We start from the raw sequence: 8,668 nt of genomic DNA on the forward strand, positions 1-8,668 counted from the left end.
TTTAGTATGCCTGCGAATCCTGAGAAATGTCTCTGACAGGTAGGAATAGGACATGTGGGTTTGAAGAATGCTACAGAAAATAATTAAAACAATAGTTTTATTTTGTATTTATTTTAATGAAAATTTGTTTTACCTTTATTGTTGAAAGTACTACAGATGTCCCCCATTTTCCCCCACTGATCCCCTTAAACAGAATTTTTAAACCAACTTTTTGGTCATGAAGTTATTTGAGAACAGGTTGCAATTATAGACCATTTCCCCAGAAACATAGCCACATACTCCCCCCCACCCCCCCCACTCCTACCACAGAATTTTGCATTAAATTCATGGGGCCTCTGGCATCAGGTTAAGAACTCCTAGTTAAAAGCATAGGTGTGGGTAGTCAGCAGTGGGGTGCCATGGTGGGGACCCAGGAACCAGCAAAGGGGAAAGAAAACCTCTGGAGGGAGGAGGTGCTCAGATAGAAATCTCTAGCCCTGGCCTGGTAGCTCTGTTGGTTAGAGTGTCCCAATACACCAAGAATCAACTAATAAATGCATAAATAAGTGGAGCCGCAAATTAATGTTTCTCTCTCTCCCTGCCTTTGTTTAAAATCAATAAATAAAATTTTTTAAAATATCCATATTTTTCAAACATTGTACCTGGAAGGCAGTGGTGTACATGAAAAGATGCTCTTCCATGCTGCTAATGTAAGGCAAAGATTCTTAACCATTCTTTTGGAGAAGGTTTTTCTACATCACTTAATCCCGTAGACCAGGGATCGGCAAACTACAGCCTTTTTGGGCCAGATCTGCCTGTTTTTCTGTGACCCAAAAATAAAGAATGGTTTTACATTTTTAAATGGTTGAAAAAGCCAGGAAGAAAAATGTCTGAAATAGACCTGGATCCAACACCTAGGACAGTACCAAGCAAAAACAGAGCAAATGGGCAATACTTATTTCATAATAATTGTACCATTTTTAATTTGAGCCTGTTTGTTGGAAGGAATGATAGCAATTCCACCATGGATTTAACTCATCCCTGAAAATGAACATGTACTCATGTTCCTCTCACTTCTTTCAGGTTAAAATAGCAAAATAGGACTAATCCAGACCACTCTCCTTGGAATATATACACTAAATGAGGAATGCATATTTGCCACTGAAGACAATACTTATGTTTTTAAGTTAGACAAATGAGAATAGGAGAAATCATCAATAGTTTAGAAAACAGTGAGAAGCACAGGGAGACTATTTCAAATTGTGCAGAGTAAATTTAAAATAGACTTCAGGATTTGGGGGGAACAAGAGTGTATAGCCCTGGCTGGTCTGGAGTGTGTCTCAGTTGGTTAGGCGTTGTCCCATGCACCGGAAGGTTGTTGGCTTGATTCCCAGTCAGCGCACATGCACGCCCAGGTTGCAGGCTTGACTCCCAGTGCGGGGTGTACAGAAGGCAGCTGATGGATGTTCTGTTCTCACATCGATGTTTCTTCTCTCTCTCCTTCTCCCTTCCTCTCTCTAAAAATCAATTAAAAACATTAAAAAAAAAAGAGAGAGTGTACATTCCCAGATCTATTTGATTAATTTAGGCATTTGACTCACCCAAAACACAGCACTTGAAATTTAAAAATATATAAATTTGCCATTTCCAGCCTTTATATGATCTATATACTAAACTTACTTTATTTTAGGGGTTTACTCTTCTTTTGGCAGATCTTTTCGAGTTTTTTTGAATGGTAGCAATACTGTATTTCAAGCCCAAATTTAAATCCAGAGCCTTCCCTCCCTTCCTCAAATCGATACCAGGTCCTCTTCTCCGTGCTAGGGATCTAGCAGTGAGAAAGTCCAATACTGGCTCCCATGTGCTTACATTTTAGAAGGGGAAGAAAGCAAAAGCTTGAGTCCTCTTCTGCCCTCATTTGCATAACCACCACCTGTAGAGAGATAAGTATCCTATTTATTTATGATAATGCAAGAGAGAAGTGTAATTTAAGAATCCCCTTCTACTAGACATAATGATCTGGTGCTGGAAAGGTGCTGAGCTCGGCTTTCTGTGAGCTGGATGACAAACTGCAAGAAAAGCAACAGCATCCCCTCTGCAAAATGTTCGAACTTTTATCCTTTTCAGCACATCACAGATAAGTTTCCATTACTCAGAAAGTTTTCCTGGTGCAGAGGAATCAGATATCCACGAAAGCTAAACAAAGAGACTTGAGGAGTGAGAAGGTACAACAGGAACCTCACTTGCTAGAAAGATGAATTAACTTTAAAGCAAGTCCATCTTGGGATCTAGCTAAAGGTATTCAATTTCTGAAATACCAAAAAGGCCCTGTGAAGGGGTGGCATGGATCCTGAATGTAAGATATATCTTCTCGAATTTCCCAATGCCCATTCTCATCTAGACTTTTCCCTGGATATCTGCCCCTCATTTCTCTTCCCACTTGACTCTCTCCAGCTGCTCATCAAAGTGGCTTAGAGATTTGAGAAACCGAAAGTGGCTTTGGAGCTCTAAAATTATCAGCTTAATAGTTAATAGGACTGCACTGTACACTTACAATTTTGTTAAGAACGACATCTTGTATTATACCTCTTTTTTTTACCATAGTAAAAATCATACTCATAAATAAATAAAAAGATTAGCTTAATATACTGGAATAATCAATTCAGAATGTTAAATTAGGGTGTTGTCAATATCCAATAAATGCACCAGAAGAATACGTAAAAGTTAATGGATACCACTGAGCTTGATCCTTATAGTAGACACTGAAATATGATTTTTAAAAAAAGATTGCTATGTAAGATCACTTAATATTAGCTTCTGCGTCACTTTTTTTCTTTAAGAAACTAAAATGCAGAACTTTTTTTTTTCTCCTCACTCGAGGACATTTTTCTTTTTCCTTTTTTGTTGGTTTTTTGTTGTTGTTGTTGTTCAGATAGAGTGGGAGGGAGAGAGAGAGAAACATCGACGTGAAGGGACATACCGAGTGGCTGCCACTCGCACAACCCAACCAGGGCCGGGGACAAACTGCAACCGAGGTACATGGCCTTAGCAGGAACCAGGAATTGAACCAGGGTCTCGTGGGACCCCAGGATGACGCTTAACCGCTGAGCCAAACTGGCCCAGGGCTAAAATGAAGAACTTCTGAGTAAGGATAAAAGGTTGAGTTTATGGTTTTACTTTTTAAAAAATGAAAATTATGCATTCGTGGAACTACAAGAGTAGCTTGAAATATCAGTATTCTTGTAATGCTCTCCCAAGTTGTTTCCCCCCAATACTTAAATTTAAGGAAAAGGGCAGATTTGAATCTTCACTGGAAGAGTGGAGTTGGTAGGAAGTTCTAGGATGTTCCGACACTGAATAGTCATATTAGTTTTCTAAAAAGCAAAGACAAAGGTTATTTTAAGAAAGTGTTTTCAAACTGGCTGAAATTCTTTGCATTAGTTATATATTTTGTTTATATAAAACACCTACCTTTCTTCTGGAAAGCACTCTTCCTGTGATTGATCCAATTATATTTTCCCACACATCTGTTTACAGTTGACAATTCAAGGAAGGACATCTGACTCAAGCCAGGATAATCAGATCCCTTAAAGGATTTTTTGAATTAGACAGCAAAGAAAAAAAAATCAATATCTCTTTAGAGGAAGATTTGGGGATTTGGGACCTGCCCAGCTTTTTTTTTTAATTGTTGAAAGTATTACAGATGTCCCCCTTTTTTCCCCATTGACTCCCTCCTTCCTGCTCCCAGCCCCCTCCTACCTTCCCCAGACTAGTGTCCATGTCACTTGGTTGTGAATATATAAATATAAGTTCTTTGGTTTATCTCTTCCCTCCCCTCCCACCCTTCATCCCTCTGAGGTTTGTCAGTCTGTTCCCTACTTCCATGGTTCTGGATCTCTTTTGGTTGACAGCTTATTTTGTTCATTATGTTCCACAAATAAGTGAGATCATGTGGTACTTGTCTTCCTCTGACTGGCTCATTTCACTTAGCATAATACCCTCCAGGTTCCTCCGGGTCATCTGAAAAGGTAAGAGATCTCTCTTTTTTACAGCTGCATAGTATTCCACTGTGTAAATGTACCACAGCTTTTTTATCCATTCATCTACTGATGGGCATTTGAGCTGTTTCCAGATCTTAGCTATTGTAAATAGTGCTGCAATGAACATGGGGGTGCATATATTCTTCCTGATTGGTGTTTCAGGTTTCTTAGGATATATTCCAAGAAGTGGGATCACTGGGTCAAATGGCAGTTCCATTTTTAATTTTTTGAGGAAGCACCATATTGTTTTCCATAGTGGCTGCACTGGTCTGCATTCCCACCAGCAGTGTGCTAGGGTACCCTTTTCTCCACTTCCTCCCCAGCATTTGTTGTTTGAGGATTTGTTGATGGCCTTCATTCTGGCAGGTGTGAGGTGACACCTCCTAGTTGTTTTAATTTGCATCTCTCTGATGATTAGAGATGATGAGCATTTTTTCATGTCTCCTGGCCTTTTGTATGTCCTGTTTGCAGAATTGTCTATTCAGGTCCTCTGTCCATTTTTTAATTGGATTGTTTGTCTTCTTTCCTTGAGTTGTATGAGTACTCTGTATATTTTGGATATTAAGTCTTTATCTGATGTATGGTTGGCAAAAATGTTCTCCCAGAGAGTGTTCCCTTTTCATGTTGATGCTGGTTTCTTTTGCTGTGCAGAAGCTTTTAAGTTTGATGTAGTTTCATTTATTAATTTTTTCCTTTGTTTCTTTTGCCCTAAGTAATGTATTTGTGAAAATTTCATGACATATGATATCTGAAATTTTGTTGCCTACATTTTCTTCTAGGACTTTTATGGTTTCACATGTTACATATAAGTCTCTTATCCATTTTGAGTTTATTCTTGTGTATGGTGTAAGTTGGTGGTCTAGTTTCACTTTTTCACATACAGCTGTCCAATTTCCCCAGCACCATTTATTAAGAAACTGTCTTTTCTCCATTGTATGCTCTTGCCTCCTTTGTTGAATATTAGTTGTGCATACTGTCCTAGGTTGATACCCGGGTTCTCTGTTCTGGGTCAATACCTGGGTTCTCTGTTCTGTTCCATTGATCTGTATGTCTGTTCTTGTGCCAGTACCAGGCTGTTTTGATTACAATGGTTTTGTAGTATAACTTGATATCTGGTATTGTGATCCCTCTCACTTTGTTCATCTTTTTCAAAATTGCTGTGGCTATTCCGGGTCTTTTATGGTTCCATATAAACTTTTGGAGTATTTGTTCTAGATCTGTGAAGTATGCCATTGGAACTTTAATACAAATTGCATTGAATCAGTAGATTGCTTTTGGTAGTATGGACATTTTAATGATGTTGATTCTTCCAATCCATGAACATGGTATATGTTTCCACTTTTTAATATTTTTTTCTATTTCTTTTTTCAATGTCCTGTTGTTTTCTGAGAACAGTCTTTTTACCTCCTTGGTTAAGTTCATTCCTAGGTATTTTATTTTATTTTTTGTTGCAATGGTAAATGGGATTTTTTGCTTATTTGTTTCCCTTTCTGAGTATTTATTATTGGTGTATAAGAATGCCATTTAGCCCTGGCCGGTTTGGCTCAGTGGTTAGAGTGTCGGCCTGCAGACCAGAGAGGCTCAGGTTCGGTTCCCGCTAAGGGCACGTACGTCGGTTGGTTTGTCCCTGGCCCTGGTTAGGGTCGTGTGGGTGGCAGCCACTTGATGTCTCTCTCTTCCTCTCTCCCTCTCGCTGTATCTGGAGATAAATGCAAAAATGTCCTCAGGTGAGGATTAAAAAAAAAAAATGCCATTTATTTTATTTCTGGATGTTAATTTTGTATCCTGCTACTTTGCCAAATTCATTTATTAAATCTAGTAAATTTTTGATGGAGTCTTTAGGATTTTCTATGTACAATATCATGTCATCAGTGAATAGTGACAGTTCCACTTTCTTCTTTCTGATTTGGATCCCTTTTTTCTTCTTGTCTAATTGTTGTGGCTAAGACTTCCAGTACTATGTTAAATAAGAGTGGCAAATGTGGGCATCCCTGTCTTGTTCTTGTTCTTAAAGAAAATGCTTTTAGTTTTTGGCCATTGAGTATGTTGTTGACTGTAGGTTTCTCATATATGGCCTTTATCATGTTGGAACATGGTCCCTCTATTCTCACATTACTGAGTGTTTTTATCAGAAATGGGTGCTGAATTTTGTCAATTGCTTTTTAATCATCTATTGATATGATTATATGGTTTTTATCTTTCATTTTGTTTATGTGGTGTATCACATTTATTGATTTGTGAATATTGTACTAGCCTTGCATCCCTGGGATGAACCCCACTTGGTCATGGTGAATTTCTTTAATGTATTGCTGGATCCGATTTGCTAATATTTTGTTAAGGATTTTGGCATCTGTGCTCATCAGGGATAATGGCCTGTAGTTTTCTTTCTTTGTAGTCTTTATATGGTTTTGGAATTAGAATTATGCTTGCCTCATAAAAAGTTTGGAAGTCGTCTTCTTGAATTTTTTGGAATAGTTTGAGAATGGGTGTTAGTTCTTCTGTGAATATTCAGTAAAATTCCCATGTGAAGCCCGGGCTTTTGTTTGCCGACAGTTTACTGATTACATCTTCAATTTCCTTAGCTGTTATTTTGTTTTAATTTTAGAGAGGGGGAGAAAGACACATCAATTTGTTCTACTTATTTATGCATACATTGGTTGCTTCTTGTATGTGCCCTGACCAGATATCAAGACTGCAACTTTGGCATATTGGGAGGATGCTCTAACCAACTGAGCTACCCAGCCAGGGCTCCACAGCACTTCTTATGGGATAGGTTCCAGAGGAAAGAGCCACCAACCAGGGATGGCAAGTGTTGGGTTTGTCTCAATCCACGGTTCCTGTTATCCTGAGGCTTACAGTGGAGATTGGGTCTAGTATTTGCCTGGTCCTTATTAAGTACCAGACATTCACCTCTAGGTGTTTTTCATGTTTCTCATTTAACCCCCAAAATCCCTGAGATAAAACCACTGTCATTCTCCCAGTTTTATAGATGAGAACATTGAGGCATAGGGAGATTAAGTAACTACAATAATTAGCCCAGCCGGTGTGGCTCAGTGGTTGAGTGTCAACCCCATGTACCAAGAGGCTGCTGGTTCAATTTCTGGTTAGGGCACATGCCCAGGTTGTGGGCCAAATCCCCAGTGGGGGGCATGCAGGAGGTGGCCAATAGATGTTCTCTCTCATCGATGTTCCTTTCCCTCTCTCCATCTCCAATCAATAAAGAAAACAAACAAAAACCAAAAACAGTAACTACAACAATTAGCTGAACTGGAAAAAAGAGAGGGTGGAAAAATTGTTGAGCTTGGATTCAAACCCATGGGGTCAAACTTCAGAGCCAGTGCCCTGAACCACTGTTTTGTCTCTTGGCCAGTAATTTCCCTTAGCAAAGCAAGTTTGAGCTGTCCATCTCCTACTTTCAGCCAGATTATGTAATATGTATTGTAGAAATATCAAGTACAGTTGACCCTTGAACAAAGGAGGGGTGGGGCGCTGACACCCTCTCCCCACCATGCAGTCAAAAACCCACATATAACTTTTGATTCCCACAAAACTTGTTTCTTGGTATTCACAGGGAGTTTATTCAAGCACACCAAAATCTGCAGATGTTCAATTCCCCTATATAAAATAGTGTAGATCAATGCATACAATTGGACTTCAGCATTTGCGGGATCTAGCCAGCAACCTGGGTATGTGCCCCGACTGGGAATCAAACTGGTGACCTCCTGGTGCATGGGACAATGCTCAACCAACTGAACCACATTGGCTGGGCTATAACATGTATATTTTAATAAGACACAAAACCTAGAAGACAAAGAATAATGAGTTGACCACATAAAAATTTTAAATTGTTTTTTAAATCCTCACCCCAGGATGTTTTTGATTTTTAGAGAAACATCAGCTGGTTCCCTTCTGTATGTGCCCTGAACCAGGGCCCCTTCCCAAGTTCTATCCCCCCTCTCCCACCATGGGAATATACCAAAGGCCATCTGTAATTGGACTGTTAAGACCTTGGGAGCCTGGTCAGCCCATTGGTCAGGGAAAAACTAAGTCTGAATGTGAAACAGTGTTTTGACTTCAACACAGACACCCTGCATGCTGTTTGCTTTGATTTTTGTAACCTATGTTAACTGTATCCCTGGTACTGCAAAAGTTTGGGTTGTGTTAAAACTACACCTGCCGGCCACCCCCAGCACACACCTAAGCTAATAAAAATGTCTCTCACAGTCAGTTTCCTGGGTTATTTCTTTGGAATCCACAAACAAGACACTAAGGATTCCTTTGCATAACACCCCTATATTAAATATTTTGGGCGGCTCTCTCTCTGGAGCACACTTGCCTTTCCCCTTCACCATCCCCCAGGCCTGTCTCTCTGCCTCCTCCCAAACTTCAAGGGCCTTTTATGTCCCTTTAACTTGTTTTCTGAGCTCACACAGCCCAGCTGGCTCATTTTTTCTACATCAGTGACTTTTTAAATAAACGTTTGCTTATAAAAAATAAAATCTTGCCCAGCCAGTGTTGCTCAGTGGTTAAGCACGGACCCATGCACCAGGTCACTGGTTCAATTCCTGGTCAGGGCACATGCCCAGGTTGTGGGTCCAATCCCCAGTGGGGGACATGCAGGAGGTGGCCAATCGATGTTCTCTCTCATA

Source organism: Molossus molossus, unplaced genomic scaffold (genome assembly GCF_014108415.1).
Source record: "Molossus molossus isolate mMolMol1 unplaced genomic scaffold, mMolMol1.p scaffold_m16_p_7, whole genome shotgun sequence".
Taxonomy (NCBI): Eukaryota; Metazoa; Chordata; class Mammalia; order Chiroptera; family Molossidae; genus Molossus; species Molossus molossus.